Source organism: Colius striatus, chromosome 26 (assembly GCF_028858725.1).
Source record: "Colius striatus isolate bColStr4 chromosome 26, bColStr4.1.hap1, whole genome shotgun sequence".
Taxonomy (NCBI): Eukaryota; Metazoa; Chordata; class Aves; order Coliiformes; family Coliidae; genus Colius; species Colius striatus.
Genome location: NC_084784.1, coordinates 115,050 through 130,685, shown reverse-complemented (window position 1 = coordinate 130,685; position 15,636 = coordinate 115,050). Strand labels below are relative to the sequence as shown.

General features: G+C 46.0%; 1 long non-coding RNA gene across 1 annotated transcript; it reads left to right on the top strand.

The window, feature by feature from the left end:
- Window positions 1-13,406: 13,406 nt before the first annotated feature.
- On the top strand, window positions 13,407-15,078 carry LOC133628017 (uncharacterized). Its single transcript, XR_009820479.1, has 3 exons — window positions 13,407-13,470; window positions 13,962-14,019; window positions 14,934-15,078. It is a non-coding gene; the product is annotated as an uncharacterized LOC133628017 (long non-coding RNA).
- The last annotated feature ends 558 nt before the right edge of the window (window positions 15,079-15,636 follow it).

Sequence of the window (15,636 nt, the reverse complement as noted above, 5' to 3'; positions counted from 1 at the left end):
TATCAATATTATGACTACCGCTCGCACAGCATCAGGGCTGTCCCTCCAGCATTCCTTCCCCCACCTTCACCAATAGCTGTGGGTGTGCATGATCTTGGGAGGGACCATGGCCAGGACAGCTGACCCAGGCTGACCAAGGAGATATATGGTATGGAATGACATCAGCTCAGTAATATAAACTGGGGGAGAGGAGCAGGAAGGGGAGGCGAGATGCATTTCTGGCCTTCCCAAAGCAACCGCTACGCGTACCGCAGCCCTGCTTCTCGGGAGGTGGCCGGACATCGCTGCTGATGGGAAGTGGAGAGGAACAGCTTTATCTGCTTCTGCTTTGCTTCCCGCGCGCGGCTTTGCTGCTTCTTTATTAAACTGCTTTTATCTCAACCCACGAGACTCCCATCTTATTTTCTCCCCTTCCCTGGCCTGCTGAGGAGGTGGGGGACAGAGTGGTGTGGTGGGCACCTGGCATCCAGCCAGGCTCAAACTACCACACCTACTTACCACTGTAGTTGGGGTCTGTGTACCTGCTTTCTTGTAGTGTCCACACGCAGTGGCATAACTTCTACTGGCAGCCTGTGTGTTTTCAATGGGAACTGAGCAGCCCAAGTGCAGGGGATTGGAGATAAGTCCCACACGAAAGCGGCTGCAAATGTGACACCGTGCTGGCTGATAGACTACAATGGGACCTACTTACCACTATAGCTGGAGTCTGCCTTCCTCCTTTCTTGTAGCTCCCATACTCAGTGGTAGAGCTTAACCGACAACATGTGTTATTTCAATGGGAGCTGAGGAGTCCCAGTGAGTGGGAATGGAGATAGTTCCCTCAGGAAAGCAGCTGCAAATGTGACACAGTGCTGGCTGATAGACTACATGGGGACATCACAGCACACGTGGGCACTGCAATGGGGTTCAGTGACATTGCCGCACATGTGGCAATTGCAGAGAGACTCTGTGACATCACAGCAGACGTGGGCATGGCAAAAGTGCTCTATAACATCACATCACCTCTGGACACTCTAACAGTGCTCTGTGACATCACAGCACATGTGGGTACTGCATCCAGGCTGTGTGACATCATAGAATCCTAGAATGGTAGGGGTTGGAACGGACCATTAGATATCATCTAGACCAACCCCGTCCTCCAGAATCAAGTTCACCTAGATCAGGTCGCACAGGAACGTGTCCAGGCTTATGCTGAAGTCCTCCAAGGAAGGAGACTCCACAAGCCCTGTGGGCAACCTGTTCCAGTGCTCCGTCTTCCTCTTCCGCGGACGTTTGACATCACAGCACAACTGAACACTGCAAGAGTGCTCTGTGACATCACAGGACGTGTGGGCCCTGTAACAGTGCTCTGTGACATCACAGCACAACTGAACACTGCAACAGTGCTCTGTGACATCACAGCACAGGTGCGCACTGCAACAGGAGTGTGTAATACAACAGCCCATCTGGGCTTTGCAGCGGCGCTGTGTGACATGACAGCACTTGTGGGCACTGTAGCAGTGCTCTAAGACTTCACATCATATCTGGGCACTGAAACGGGTTTCTGTGGCATCACAGCAGACGTTGTCACTGCAACAGTGCTCTGTGACATCACAGCACAACTAGGTACTGCAACATGGCTGTGTGACACTGCAGGAGATGTGGGCATTGCAGAGGTTGTGCTGTGTGTGTTGCATCACAGCACATCTGGGCACCACTACACTGCTCTGTGACATCATTGCTTATCTAGGCACTGGAATGGGGCTCTGTGACATCACATCACATCCGGACACTGCGGCAGTATTCTGTGACGTCACATCACCTTTGGGCACAGCAACAGTGTTGTGTGACATCACAGGACGTCTGGGCACTGTAGCAGTGCTCTAAGGCTTCACTTCATATCTGGGCACTGAAACAGGACTCTCTGACATCACAGCACATCTGAGCACTGCAACAGTGCTCTATAACATCTCAACTGCACACTGCTACAGTGCTCTGTGACATTACAAGACATCTGAGCACTCAATCACTGCTGTGATATATAACAGCATCACTAGGCACTGGCACGGTGCTCTGTGACATCACAGCACATCTGGGAAAGGCAGCAGTGCTCTGTGACATCACAGAACGTGTGCACAGTGCAACAGGACTGTGTAACACAACAGCACATCTGGGCTTTGCAGCAGGGCTGTGTGACCTTACAGCACATCTGGGCACTCCAATAGTGCTCTGTGACATCACAGGACGTCTGGACACTGGACACACAGTGCTCTGAGATTTCACATAGTATCTGGGCACTGAAATGAGACTCTGTGACATCACAGCAGACGTGGGCATGGCAACAGTTCTCTATAACATCACATCACCTCTGGATGCCTCAACAGTGCTCCGTGACATCACAGCACATCTGGGTACTGCATCTAGACTGTGTGACATCATAGAATCCTAGAGTGGTAGGGGTTGGAAGGGACCATTAGAGATCATCTAGAGCAACCCCCTCCCCCAGAATTCAGTTCACGTAGATCAGGTTGCACAAGAACGTGTCCAGGCTTGTGCTGAAATCCTCCAAGGAAGGAGACTCCACAAGCCCTCTGGGCAGCCTGTTCTGCAGGGTTTCTTTTTCTTTGTGCAGGGGTTCTTCTTTGTTGCGCGAAACGGGAGTGACCAGACACCAATCTGATGTGCATCAGCTCCAATTTATTGTCACATCATCATCACTTCTATACCTTTTCCAAATGCTTTGTACGTGCCACAATTCATGGCAAATAGTTAATACTCAGCATCACGCACTGTGCATAAGGCCTCAAAGTTTCATTTTGGTAAGAACTTAAACACCAACCTCACTGTGTTTAAACACCATCCTTATTGTGCATAAAACATCAGCCTTATTGTGTCTAAAATATCACCCCATCTGTTCGGCCTTCAGTTAGTTTTCTCTCACACTATGGTTATGCTTACCTTACGTTTAGTTACCTTTATATTATTGTTAGTTACATATGTTACCATTTATTAGTCAAGTACAGTCAATCATACAATGCTAAATTGAATGCTATATTCAGTCCTCTAACAACGCTTGGTTTAATGTCCTGTGCTATCTTCTTGCTTTGACCTTGTTTCTGTTACAATCTGCTGTTTCGGTTTCCCCCTTGCTCAAGCTTGCTATGGATGTGGACGAGGAGGTGCAAGCCGGTCCATCACAACTTTATCCGTCCATAATTAACCTCAACTCCCATTGAAAAAATACAAACTGTCGGTAGAAGTTATACCACTGCGTATGAGAGCTACTAGAAAGCAGGAAGGAAGACCCCAGCTACAGTTGTACGTAGGTCCCATTGTAGACTATCAGCCAGCACTGTGTCCCATTTGCAGCTGCTTTCCTGTGGGAGCTATCTTCAGTCCCACTCCTTTGGACTGCTCAGCTCCCATTGAAAAAATACATGTTGTCGGTTAAGGTATACCACTGAGTATGGGAGCTACAAGAAAGCAGGAAGGCAGATCCCAGCTACAGTAGTAAGAAGGTCCCCATGCAGTCTATCAGCCAGCACGGTGTCACATTTGCAGCTGCTTTGCTGTGGGAGCTATCTTCAATACCACACTCTTTGTCTCCTCATCTCCCATTGAAAAAATACATGTGTCTGTTAAGTTACAGCACTGCGTATGGGAGCTACAAGAAAGCAGGAAGGCAGATCCCACCTATGTGGGGAGTTTTGTGGAGACTTGGCTAGAGAAAAGAGGACATGATAGAATACAGCTGGTTAGGCAGTAAGCATTAAGCGATAAGATATTGGACTCCTGCTCAAGGCCGTGAGAGCAAGAGAGCTGTATGATAACAGGATGAGAAAGCAGGAGCTTAGTTTGGGTTAAGCAGCCACACGTATCTGGAGTATGTTGAAACAAGGGCGAGGTTTGCACCTAACTGGGAACCAATGATGAGCTTAGCTTTTGCAATATGTATGAGCCTGATTATTTTGTCTATAAAAGAGTTGTATCTTTGCAAATAAAGTTGAGACTTGTTGCACTACAGGGTGGGCTTCAGCAAATGGTGACCCCGACGTGATACGTGAAGGACGTGATATACCGACTGGGCGCCACAGCGGAGCGACGAAGGGGTTCGGGTCCTATGCAGCAAGGACGGCAATAAGCGTGAAAATTGGGAACACGCCGTGCCCTGGGTGACCGTATAGCCGAGCCCGGCCGATACGTGCCGCTGGACCTTGAAGGGCTGCAACAGCGCGCTGACAAATAGGTGTGGAAAGGCAAGCGGCATATGATTTATTTACTGCATTCTTGCAGAAGCGGCAGATAAAGGGTATAGATCTGCAAAAAGACCTCCCAGGGTTGTTAGCTTATGGGTATGCTAAGGGAGTGTTTCAGAATCCACAGACAGTGCATGAATTGAGCGAATGGCGTAGATTTGGGGATTTGCTGTGGGAAGCTACCCTGGAGGACGATGAGATAGCTGAAAAGTTAGGGAAGTTTTGGCGGATAGTGCACAATGAGTTGTTGCAACATCAGGCAGAAAAGAAGGCTGCTGAGCACGCATCAGCAGCACAGAGTAAGAACAAAAACGATGAGCGTGACTGGTTCCAATCCACCCCGCTGGCTCCTATCGTCTCAAAAGTAATGCTCCCCACCCCGCGTGTAGAAAATGACCCTGGAGGCACGGACGGGGTACGAGAACCATATGAGCCATCAGCCCCTCCCGAGGAACAAGAGTGCCGGCCTAAAGAGCCCCCGCCTCCCCCCCCCCCCCCCCCCCACTTAGTGAGCCTGTCCCTGGGGCAGAGAGTGAACTGGCAGAGGCACCGACAGTAGTGCCGGGAGAGGTGCCGAGAGCAGCGCCGGGAGAGGTGCCGAGAGCAGCGCCGGGAGCAGCACCGAGAGTAGTGCCGGGAGAGGTGCCGAGAGCAGCGCCGGGAGAGGTGCCGAGAGCAGCGCCGGGAGAAGCGCCGGGAGCAGCACCGAGAGTAGTGCCGGGAGCGGCGCTGAGGCGGATCATACCGAGAAAAAAGAAAAAGGTTCTTCTCTACACAAGAGTTTTACAAAGTCAGAGAGGCGAAGGGGCTTCAGAGCAGAGCCCCCGCGGGAGAGCTGCTTCCCATTCGAGCCCAGCCCACCGAGTTACCCCTGGGACGACTCGCAGGGGAATGCCGAGCGGGCGGAGTCGGGCGGGGTGTGGCGCAGGATGATCAGAGGAGAGTGGGGGGGAGCGCGACCCCGTGTTACACTCGACACCATCGGGCATGTGAGGGGAGACAAAGAAAACACGGGAGAGAGTAACAGCGGCTGCGCCGCCGGCGCCGGGGCCGGCACGGAGTGAGCCAGACCCCCCCGCCCCTTCCATCCGCAGCCGCCGCCGCGCAGCCGCTTCCCGCGCCCGGTCGGTGTCTCCGGAGCCCCCCACACACACCGCGCCGACACCGCCGGCCCCGGCCCTCACGGACCGCTGGGCTCGTCCTTTCCATCCTCAGTCCCTTGCCTCAACGAGTGTAAAAACTGTTGGTCGTGATGTTGAAAGCTGCAGGCTTTCGCTCCAAGCCCGGACGGCGAACACCCCAAGGAAGACGAGAGACCGGCTTGTTGCAAAAGCAAGAGGTGAGCTTTATTGCGGAGCTCCGGGCCGTCTCGTATCTCACGCAGGAGACAGAGGAGGCGGCCCCGAGGCTTTGCAGGTAGGGGTTTATATATGCTGGGGATGAGGGACGGAAAATTCCAACACACGCACACAACTTCCCCTTAACCCAGGTGCCCTGCTGGCACGGTGGGGACAATGGATCCAATTTTCTGAGACATGTTTCTCAGCCCCTGCGGTTTCTGATGCAATGGCCAGGGTTGGTTTCATCATCCTTTCTCGTGGCCTAGTCGGCCTTGCTGTGACTCAGCCTCACCGGCTCCATTTTATTTCATTTTATTCTTTCAGAACAAGTTGTTTTCTGTTGGGATTTAGAGGGGAAAAGTGCGGGTTTGTGGGAGTTGTGAGGGATGACATGAGGTGTGGGGGCAAATCTGAGGGGAAAAGTGAGGTTTGGATGGCATTTCTGAGGGAAAAGGTGGGATTTGGGTGGAGTTTTGAGGGAAAAAGTGAGGTTTTGGTACATTTTTAAAGGGAAAAAGTGGGGTTTGGGTGGATTTTTGAAAAAACCAAATGTTTTGGTGGGGTTTTGAGGGGAAAAGTGGGGTTTTGTGGAAATTCTGAGGGTAAAAGTGGAGTTTGAGTGGTGTTTTGAGGGGGAAAATGGGGTTTTGTTGGAGTTTTGAGGGGAAAAAGTGGGATTTGGTAGAGTTTTGAGGGGAAAGGTGCAGTTTTGGGGAACTTCTGGGGGAAGAAGCGGGGTTTTGGTGCAGTTTTGAGAGAAACAGTGGTGTTTTGGTGGAGTTCTGAGTGAACAAGTGAGGTTTTGGAAGTATTTCCGAGGAAAAGTGGGTCTTGGGTGCTATTCTGAGGGAAAAAGTGGGATTTTTGGGAACTGCTGGGTAAAAAAGTGCCATCTTGAGGGAAAAAGTGGAGTTTTGGAAGTGTTTTGAGGGGCAAAAGTGGGGTTTGGGTGTATTTTGAATGCAAAAAAGGGGGGAGATGGTTGGGTTTTGACGGGAAAAGTGGGGTTTGGGGGAGTTCTGAGGGATAAAATGAGGTGTTGGTGCAGTTCTGAGAGAAAAAAAAAGGATTTTGGAGGAGTTTTGAGGATGTAAAGTGGGGTTTGAGTACATTTCTGAGAAAGAAAAGTGGCATTTGGGTGGTGCTTTGAGGGAAAAGATGAGGTTTTGGGGCATTTCTGAGGGAAAAGGTGGGGTTTGGGTGGTGTTTTGAGGGAAAAAGCAGGGTTTTGGTAAATTTCTGAGAGCAAAAGTGGGGTTTAGGTGGAGTTTGGATGGAAAAAGTGAGGTTTTGGAGTAGTTCTGAGGGGAAAAGAGGGCCTTTGGGGAAGATGTGAGGAGAAAAGGGGTTTTGTGTGAGTTTTGAAGGACCAAGTGGGGTTTTGGGGGAGTTCTGAGGGATCAAAAGAGGTTTTGGGGTAATTGTGAGGGAAAGCAATTGGGATTTGGGTGTAGTTTTGAGAGGAAAAGTGGGGTTTTGAAGCAATTCTGAGGGGCATAGTGGGGTTTTGGTTTATTTCTGAAAGGAGAAGTGGGGTTTTGTTGGAGTTTTGGGAGAAAAAGTGGGGCTTTGGTGCAGTTTTGCAGGGGAAAGCTGGGATTGAGTACATTTGCGAGGGCAAAGAGCGGTGGAGTTGTGGGCTAAAAGGGGGTTTTGTTTCAATTCTGAGAGCAAAAGTGTGGGTTTGTGTGGAGTTTGCAAGGAAAAAGTGGGTTTTTGTTGGGGTTTTGAGGGGAAAAGTGAGGGTTTAGGGGAGTTCTGAGAGATAAAATGAGGTTGGGGGCAATTCTGAAGTCAAGTGAGGTTTGGGTGGCGTTTTGAGTGGAAAAATGGGTTTTTGGGGAACTTAGGTGGCAAAAAGTGGGGTTTTAGTAGAGTTTTGAGAAGAAAAGTACGGTTTGGGGGGTGTTTGGAGGGATAAATAAGGTTTTGGCGCAATTCTGAGAGCAAAAGTGTGATTTCAGTGGAGTTGTGAGGAATGAAAGGAGATTTTTGGGCATGTCTGAGGGGAAAAGTGGGGGTTTTGGTGGTTTTCTGAGGCGGCAAAAGTGGGGTTTTGAGGGTATTTCTGTGGGGAAAAGTGTTTGATTTGGTAGAGTTTTGAGAGGAAAGGTGAGCTTTTGGGGAAATCCTGAGGGGAAAGTGTGAGGTCTGGGTGGAGTTGTGAGAAAAAAAGGAAGGTTTTGGTAACTATCTGAGGTCCAAAGTGGGGGTTTGGGTGGAGGTTTGAAGGAACAAGTTGTTTTCTGTTGGGATTTAGAGGGGAAAAGTGAGGGTTTGTGGGAGCTGTGAGGGATAACATGAGGTGTGGGGGCAAATCTGAGGGGAAAAGTGAGGTTTGGGTGGCATTTTACAGGAAAACAGTTGGGATTTGGGTGGAATTTGATAGAGGAAAAGCGGTGTTTTTGAGCAATTCTGAGGGAAAAGTAGAGTTTTTGTTTATTTGTGTTCTGGTTTAGCAAGGAGCAGCTTTTGGCTTAGTAACAGGGGGAGCGGGTTGCAGTGAAGATCCGGTAAAGAGTTTGTGGACTCTCCCCCGGCTCCTGGGTTCACACCCACCTCCGGCCCGGCTGGGCCAATCTGGCGCCTCTGCCAGCACTATTTAGGGGACGGGAATTTGGAATGCGAGGCAGGAGGTGTAAGAGTGACACGAGATGGAGGCGACCACGCGGACCCTTCAGCCAGAGAAGGAGGAAGGAAGGAGAAGCAACAGACCAGAGACCCCTCTGCAAGCCGTGGCGAGAATGCAGCTGTGCCCCTGCAGCCTCTGGAGATCCATGGCAGGAGCGAGAGTTCCCAGCAGCTCCGTGTGAGTGAGCCCGGACGGGAGAGGGACTGTGTGGGGAGGGGCCATGGCCCAGGCCGTGCTGGAGAGCCTGCACGCCGCAGAGCAGCCCCACACGAGAGGCAGAGACGAGCTGCAGCCTTTGGAGTCAGTGGGCATCGGAGCAGCCCGTGCAGGGCTGCCACGCGTGTGAGTTACCCCACGGACTCGCAGGGAGGGCTGGTGTGGGGTTCACCCGTCCTGAGGAGGGACAAACGGCAGAAGCTATCGGGAACAGACTGACTGAAACCCCCACTGCCTGCCCCCCCGAACCGTTCAGGGGGGGACAAGGTAAAAACCCCGGGATCAGGGCTCTGAGCCCGGGAAGAGGGGAGGGGTGGCAAGAAGGTGTTCTTCAAAAGGCTGGTTGGACTCTTCATTGATGTATTACTCTGTGTTGTTTCATTTTGGTTATGTTTTGGGTTTTTGGGGGTATGTTTTAGTTGACCTTGCATTGAATTGTTTCTGTTTTCTTCCCCAAACCCAGTGGCCTGGTCTGCTTTGTCCTGAACCTTCAGCGGCAATTAAGCTCTCCCTGCCCTTGAGCAATTCTCAGCCACTTGGGTACTTGGGGCTAATCATGGCCTTTGTTCCCTGATGGGCCTAAACCAGGACAATTTCTGAGAGCAAAAGCGAGGTTTTGTTGGAGTTTTAGAAGAAAAAGTGGGTTTTGGTGCAGCTTTGCAGGGAAAAGTGTAGTTTGGAAGAGTTTTGAGAGGAAAAGTGGGGATGGAGTAGATTTCTGAGGGCCAAAAGCAGTGGAGTTGTGGGATAAAATGAGGTTTTGTTGCAATTCTGAGGGGAAAAGGTGGGATTTGGGTGGAGTTTTGAGGGAAAAAGTAGGGTTGTGGTAAATTTTTAAAGGGAAAAAGTGGGGTTTGTGTGGATTTTTGAAAAAACAAGTGTTTTGGTGGGGTTTTGGGGAAATTCTGAGGGTAAAAGTGGAGTGTGGGTGGTGTTTTGAGGGGGAAAATGGGGTTTTGTTGGAGTTTTGAGGGGAAAGGTGCAGTTTTGGGGAACTTCTGGGGGAAGAAGCGGGGTTTTGGTGCAGTTTTGAGAGAAACAGTGGTGTTTTGGTGGAGTTCTGAGTGAAAAAGTGAGGTTTTGGAGGTCTTTTCCGAGGAAAAGTGGGTTTTGGGTGCTATTCCGAAGGAAAAAGTGGGATTTTTGGGAACTGCTGGGTAAAAAAGTGCCATCTTGAGGGAAAAAGTGGAGTTTTGGAAGCGTTTTGAGGGGAAAAAGTGGGGTTTGGGGGAGTTGTGAGGGATAAAATGAGGTTTTGGAGCAATTCTGAGAGAGAAAAAAAAGGATTTTGGAGGAGTTTTGATGCAAATTGCCTTTGCATCAGGCCAGTGCAGAGAGCCTCAGGTTCCATCAGAAATCATCTGCTGGTTGTTTCAAGTGCAGAGCACAGAGTCTGGATAAATGTCCAGCAAGAACTGTAAAGGGAGAATCCCAGGCAACAAATGTGAAAAGGGGGGTGGAAAAGGGAGGGAGAATTCTCAAGTCCAGGTGGCCAAAATGTCAAAGCAAACCCAAAGTCAAGTCCCCAGGAGATCAACAGAAACTTGTCACCACTGCAGTGAGAGGGAGACTTTTAAAACACCCATTGTTTGCTCTTCCAGGTGCTGGGTTAGTGAGGAAACACTGGGCTGGAGAAGAGCAGGAAAGAACAGGCAGCTGCGTCATTGAAACACCATCACTCAGTTTTGCTACTACCCAGACGACAGCCAAAGTATGTGCTGTAGAAGATACCACAGCTGATGTTTTCCTTTATGTGACAATAAAAGGTGAAAAGGTAAGATATTTTTCTCTCTACAAACCTCTTTGTGTACTCTGCTATAGAAGTTATAACTTTGTGACAAATTTAAGACCGAAAAGTGTTATTTGCAAGTGAATTTTGTAATTTGCCATATACAGTAGAAGTGCAATCATTAACTTACTAGAAGATTTATTTTCTAAATCTGTTGTTTGTGAACTTTGGAATGAATTCTGTGAGGTGGAAACTTGTGAACCGCTTTGGAAGGTATTGACAAGCAAATGAAGTCCCCCAAGTACTTGAGATGAACAACTATGTGAATTTACTGTACTCTTGTCCTTCTTTGTGATACACTTAAAGATATTTCAAGAAGGCAGTTGCATGGTGTTATGAAAATAAATACAAGTTCATATGTGCATAAGGCTGAATTCCCAAACAGTTGGGAGAAAGGAAGAAAGCTCGTTGCACTTACCAAAGTGCGTAACTCCTGCTAAATCTCTGCTGCAGCTACTGTCAGACTTAAGCAGCTGCGTAGTAGACAAAAATAAATGTGTTTGAAAACTGCTGCCATTTGGAGTATTTTACCAAGACTTTTAACATTAGAGCTGTGGTCTTCACTGTAGACAATAACTTGGATTACATCTTAATTTGAATACCTTCTCTGTTCAGAATCACAGTTGGCAAGTGTCACTTCTCTCTGAGCTTTTAAGAGAACTTTGAAGTTGAATATTGTTTTTTCCTGCCAGGTTTGGATGCACTCTGAATCAAAGGGACATAAAACTAAGATAGTTTTTCTAAAAATGTTTAAAGCTGATAGAAAACTGAGCACAGAATTTTAGGCAAAAGCATGAAACTGGTAAGTAACACCTGTTTGGAGAACATAGAGGAAGATATGACCAACTTTCCTGCCCTGGAATGAGTACTCTTCAGAAAGCATTTGTACATACTGCATATGTGTTCCTGTTGTCTCCAGCTTCAAGTAAATTCTAAAGCAGTATGTGATGGTGACTTGCTTGTTGATTCTGGTCAGTCAAAGACTTGGGTTTTTTAGGTATGCGTTAATGATGATCTCGTCTTAAGCAGCTTTGCTCATTTTGAGCAAGCTGAAGAGAATGCAGTGAGTTCAGCAGATTATCAGGAGACCCAAACATCATTAAATCTTGACTCTCTTCCAATGAAAGTTGTTAATCCTGCACTTGATTTGAGGACAGTGCTGCTCCAGCAGAAGGTATCAACAGATCCTGAAACAAGTGGGAACCGTGTGTGTTGGCAGCAATCATTCATGCAGTGCATCATTTGTCTTTACCTGGATATATTGAACTACTGTATCAGTTGGAATCCAACAAGTGGAACAAATGGTATCCTAACAAACACTGCCTATGTGTCAGAGTTTACAAAGAGGAATCAAATCAGCAGATGCAGGAATATTCTAAAGCATTTTGTCCTTGATAAGACAAAGGGTGAGTTGCAGGGTCATTTGTTGATATGCTGAAAAGCATTAGATACTGTTGAAATAACTTGTAGCATTGATCAGTGATACCTTACTGTTTGATTTGAGTTTAGAGGGATTTCTCTACACAGAGGTAACTTGAATGTTTTCTGTGAGTTGTCTTGTTTAAAACAGACTTGAATCACTATAAATATCCTCTGTCCTTGTTCACTCGGTTCATTTGCATATCTTTATGTAAATACAACTGTCTTTTGGTTGTTCTTTTTGCCATTAGAAAATGAGACAAGCAGAGAAAGAAGTCGGTTGCAACCAACTGTAAAAAGACTGGCCTTTCATAGATTCAGATAATCACAAACGTGTTTCTGCATCTTTTAAAATTGTCTTTCTAGATCTTGCTGTATCTGGTTCTGTTCTTGAAAAGACATGACAAAGCTCCAACACAGATGACAGTGAAACTACCACATCTGTAAGTGTTAGATTTTCTGTTCAAATGTCAGAATGAATTAAGTGAAGCATCTGTAAGGCAGATTAGGAATACTGTAGTCAGCTATCACGTCCTTTTCTGTAACAAATCTGGGACTAACTCTTGATCTAGTTAAAAGAGAACGTTGTCCTTCAAGTTTGTGGTTCTGGTGGTTTTGGTTTTTTAGATTGCAACGATGGACTTTGAACAGGTTGTGTCTCCTTTTGTACTCACTTGCTCTAGTGCTGTGAAGATGTGTAGTGGTTTTGTGTGGCCAGCTTTTGGTAATTGTTGGGGGAATACAGGGGCGGATTCTTCAAAGAAAGAGCTGCCAGAAGCTATAGCTTGAGCTGTGAACATGAACTGATTCTCCTGTGTGGTTGATGTTCTTGTTGCATGCTTGATTCTTAATGAAGAAAATTCTGTTAGGTAAGAAAACCACCTTGAGCTCAGTAATCTTTTTTTTCTAAAATGTTGCTCTTAAGCAGTATTTTACTGCCAGAAAAGGGTTTGTCTTTTCTTGATAGATTGTCAAAACAATCCCAGGATTGCCTTTCAAGGAAAATCCAGCAGTTCACACAGACAGGTATGGTACAGTATGTTACATATTTGAACCAATTGTGTAGTCAGATAATTAGGAGCTGTAGTATGTTTCCAGTTACTCTTCTTAGACAGCTAAAAGGGCAGAGAGTAAGACAAGATGTGTGCACATGGTATTGGGGAAGGAGGCCATTAGAAGCTGCTGATACTTATCCAGACCACAGTAAAAATAGCAATTCTTTCTAAACAGTAGCTTGAAAACAAGGCTGTGATGAGGCAGTACGTTTCTGCACACTCAGCATATTCAGTTGCCTTCTTTTATTCTTAGTGTGATTTATAAAGTTTTCCAGCTGAATGAAATCTGACTGAGTTGATTCGTGCAAGGCTTTTATTATGCTGCAAATCACTTGCTGCATATGTAAACAACCTGAGGGGTGTTTTTAATTCAAGTTTTAACTGTTGCAAAGATACATTGTTTCATGTTTTTGCAACTTTAAGACACCTTTTTCCTGCAGTCCCATTTGATTTTCTTCTGAAGTTGAGGAACCCACCAATTGTCTTGGTTAAAAACACCTTTGGGTTATTTTCAGATACCTAAAACCTAATAGTAAATTTTACATCCAAAATGGTACTTTATGATTTCTTCTTTCATATTTGAGGGCTTTTGTTGGCACAGGTAATACATCAGAGATATTTTTTAGGTGAACTGTTTCATGCCATTTAGAAATATTGGTGATATTTATCGATTACACTTTCCTTTTGCATTTCCATTGAATTTAATATTTGTATATTTCTCAGGCTTCAGCAGTGCTTAAATTCTGATCCTTTGAAGACACATAGAACTGAAAATGATCAATAGGTAATTCCAGAATATAACTTCCATTTAAACCTCTGCAAACGTGTGTCATATATGTGGAGGTGTGGGTAGTGTTGAGGCTACAAGAGTGGTCATTGTGGAGGGACTCTGTGGAGGGACATCAGGGACTGAATCCAGCCACATCAGCAACAAGACCAGACCAAAGGTCAGCAAGCCAGCAAAGTTGATGCTGCCTCTGTGAAAATATGAAGGGCAAAAAAAAATGCAGGGGAAGAGACAAAAGGAAAAAAAGCAAGAAACAGAGGGAATGGCCAAGTCAGGGGACAGTAGGAGTCTCAGCTCTGTTCTGTGTGACGTGTGTGTGAGTTGTACTTCATTTGTGTTTACATTTCTTTGGCTAATTCTTCTCAAAAAAATAGTTTTTAAGTTGGATGTAAGCTCAAACCCATCTACTAAGTATTGCCTTTGTCATCTATTTCATATGGTTTCAGAGTTTTCAAAATCTTGAAGAAAGAAACTGTCTTTTTTGGCAGGAAAATGAAGCCACCATCAATTCTGGAAACAGCACCACTTCTTGAAGATCTGGAAAGGGTAATGCTAATGTAATACATTACATTTAGTATTTTTAAGACTAGTATCAGAACTTAACTTTCAGATACTAAATACTATAGTAGCTAATTTTGATTGAGGAATGTGTAGGAGGTTGTTCATACGGTAGAGTAAATTATGCTTCAGAGAGACTGTAGAATTGTACAGTTTCATCTGATCTATCAACCACTGCTACAAATGATGGCATTTGAATTAGATGTAAGAATTTAACTCCTCATCCCAGAAGAACTCTTATCATATTGTGTGTTAAGGAAATGTATTGTGCAGTGGGTCAAAGGCTTTTAAATTGCTCAGTGCTTTGTGTTGCCTTGTTGGTGTTTCAAGCACACGATTTTCAAGTAGAACTCTTTATTTTTCTTTCTGTAGGAACTTACTTGGAAAAAACGTTTAGGCCCTAACTCCACTGAATCTTACTGTTGGCCACCAATAGCTCAAGGATGTGATGTAGTTGCCATCTCATATCAGGGAAATAATCCTTTCTTGTATATTCCACCAATTCTTACACTTTTGCAGTCGAGCAGTTGCTACAAAGCCTTGAGAAGCAGGAGTGGAGGATGTATATATTAGAGTACTGCAGGTTTTGTGTTCTAAGGTGCAAATGTCAATGAATGATCCAAAAGGTAGTGCATGTTGAGAATGGGTGCATCTGATGTCATCTTAGAGTATCTTCATGATGCTTCCCAGGTTATTTAGGCCATCTGCTTAGACATTGACAGAGATGGACTGCATGAGTGTGGGAGTCTGTAACTTATTTATCAAGTAATATCTAACAAGTGGTTAATGTCATATCACTTTGATACTCGATGAAGCTTGATTTTGAAGGGGCTGTTACATAGTGAAATGGAAATGTCTGGTTTGATTTTTAAAACATTGTAATTCATTTTCTAATGCATTAGATCACAGAAACATAGACTCACTGAGGCTGTAAGGGACCACTGAAACTGGCTCACACAGCTCCAAGTAAGACAAGATGTTTCTGCTTCTATGAAACTTTTGGACCTTTTACCGAATATTTGTATCTAAACTCCTTTACCAAGAGCACCTGTTCTTTTCTTTGCTTCTGTCCGTTCCAAGTTCAATTTGATTCCACACGGTATTCAGGTAATACTGTTGGATAATTTACTGTGGTGGCATCTGACCCCTGGAACAGGTTTCTCAGAGACTGTAGAGTCTCTGTCCTTGGAAATAATCAGAAGCAACCAGGATGTGGTCCTGGGCACATGATTCTAGGTGTCCCTGCTTGAGCAGGGAGTTTGGATGAAATGATCTCCAGAGGGCCATTCCAGCCACAGCCATTCTGTGGTAAACTGAGATAACTTCTCATGGCAATAATCTCAGGCATGGGATGAAATTGTTTCAATTATTGGTTTTCTCAGAGTCAACTCTTCAGGTTTTCCTGAAATGAAAATATTACAGTCAGTGCCATGTTTGTATTGTTCTGTCAGTTCCCTGGCCTGTAATAAAGCACTGGCAAATATTCTTCTGGGTAAGACTGACTAGAAGGTAACAGCCCTCCATGCAGTGAGTGTTTCCTCTCAGCATTCTCCTATTCTCCCAAAACCTTGTTGGTAGGAGATTCACTTAGAGATGAGTTTTGCT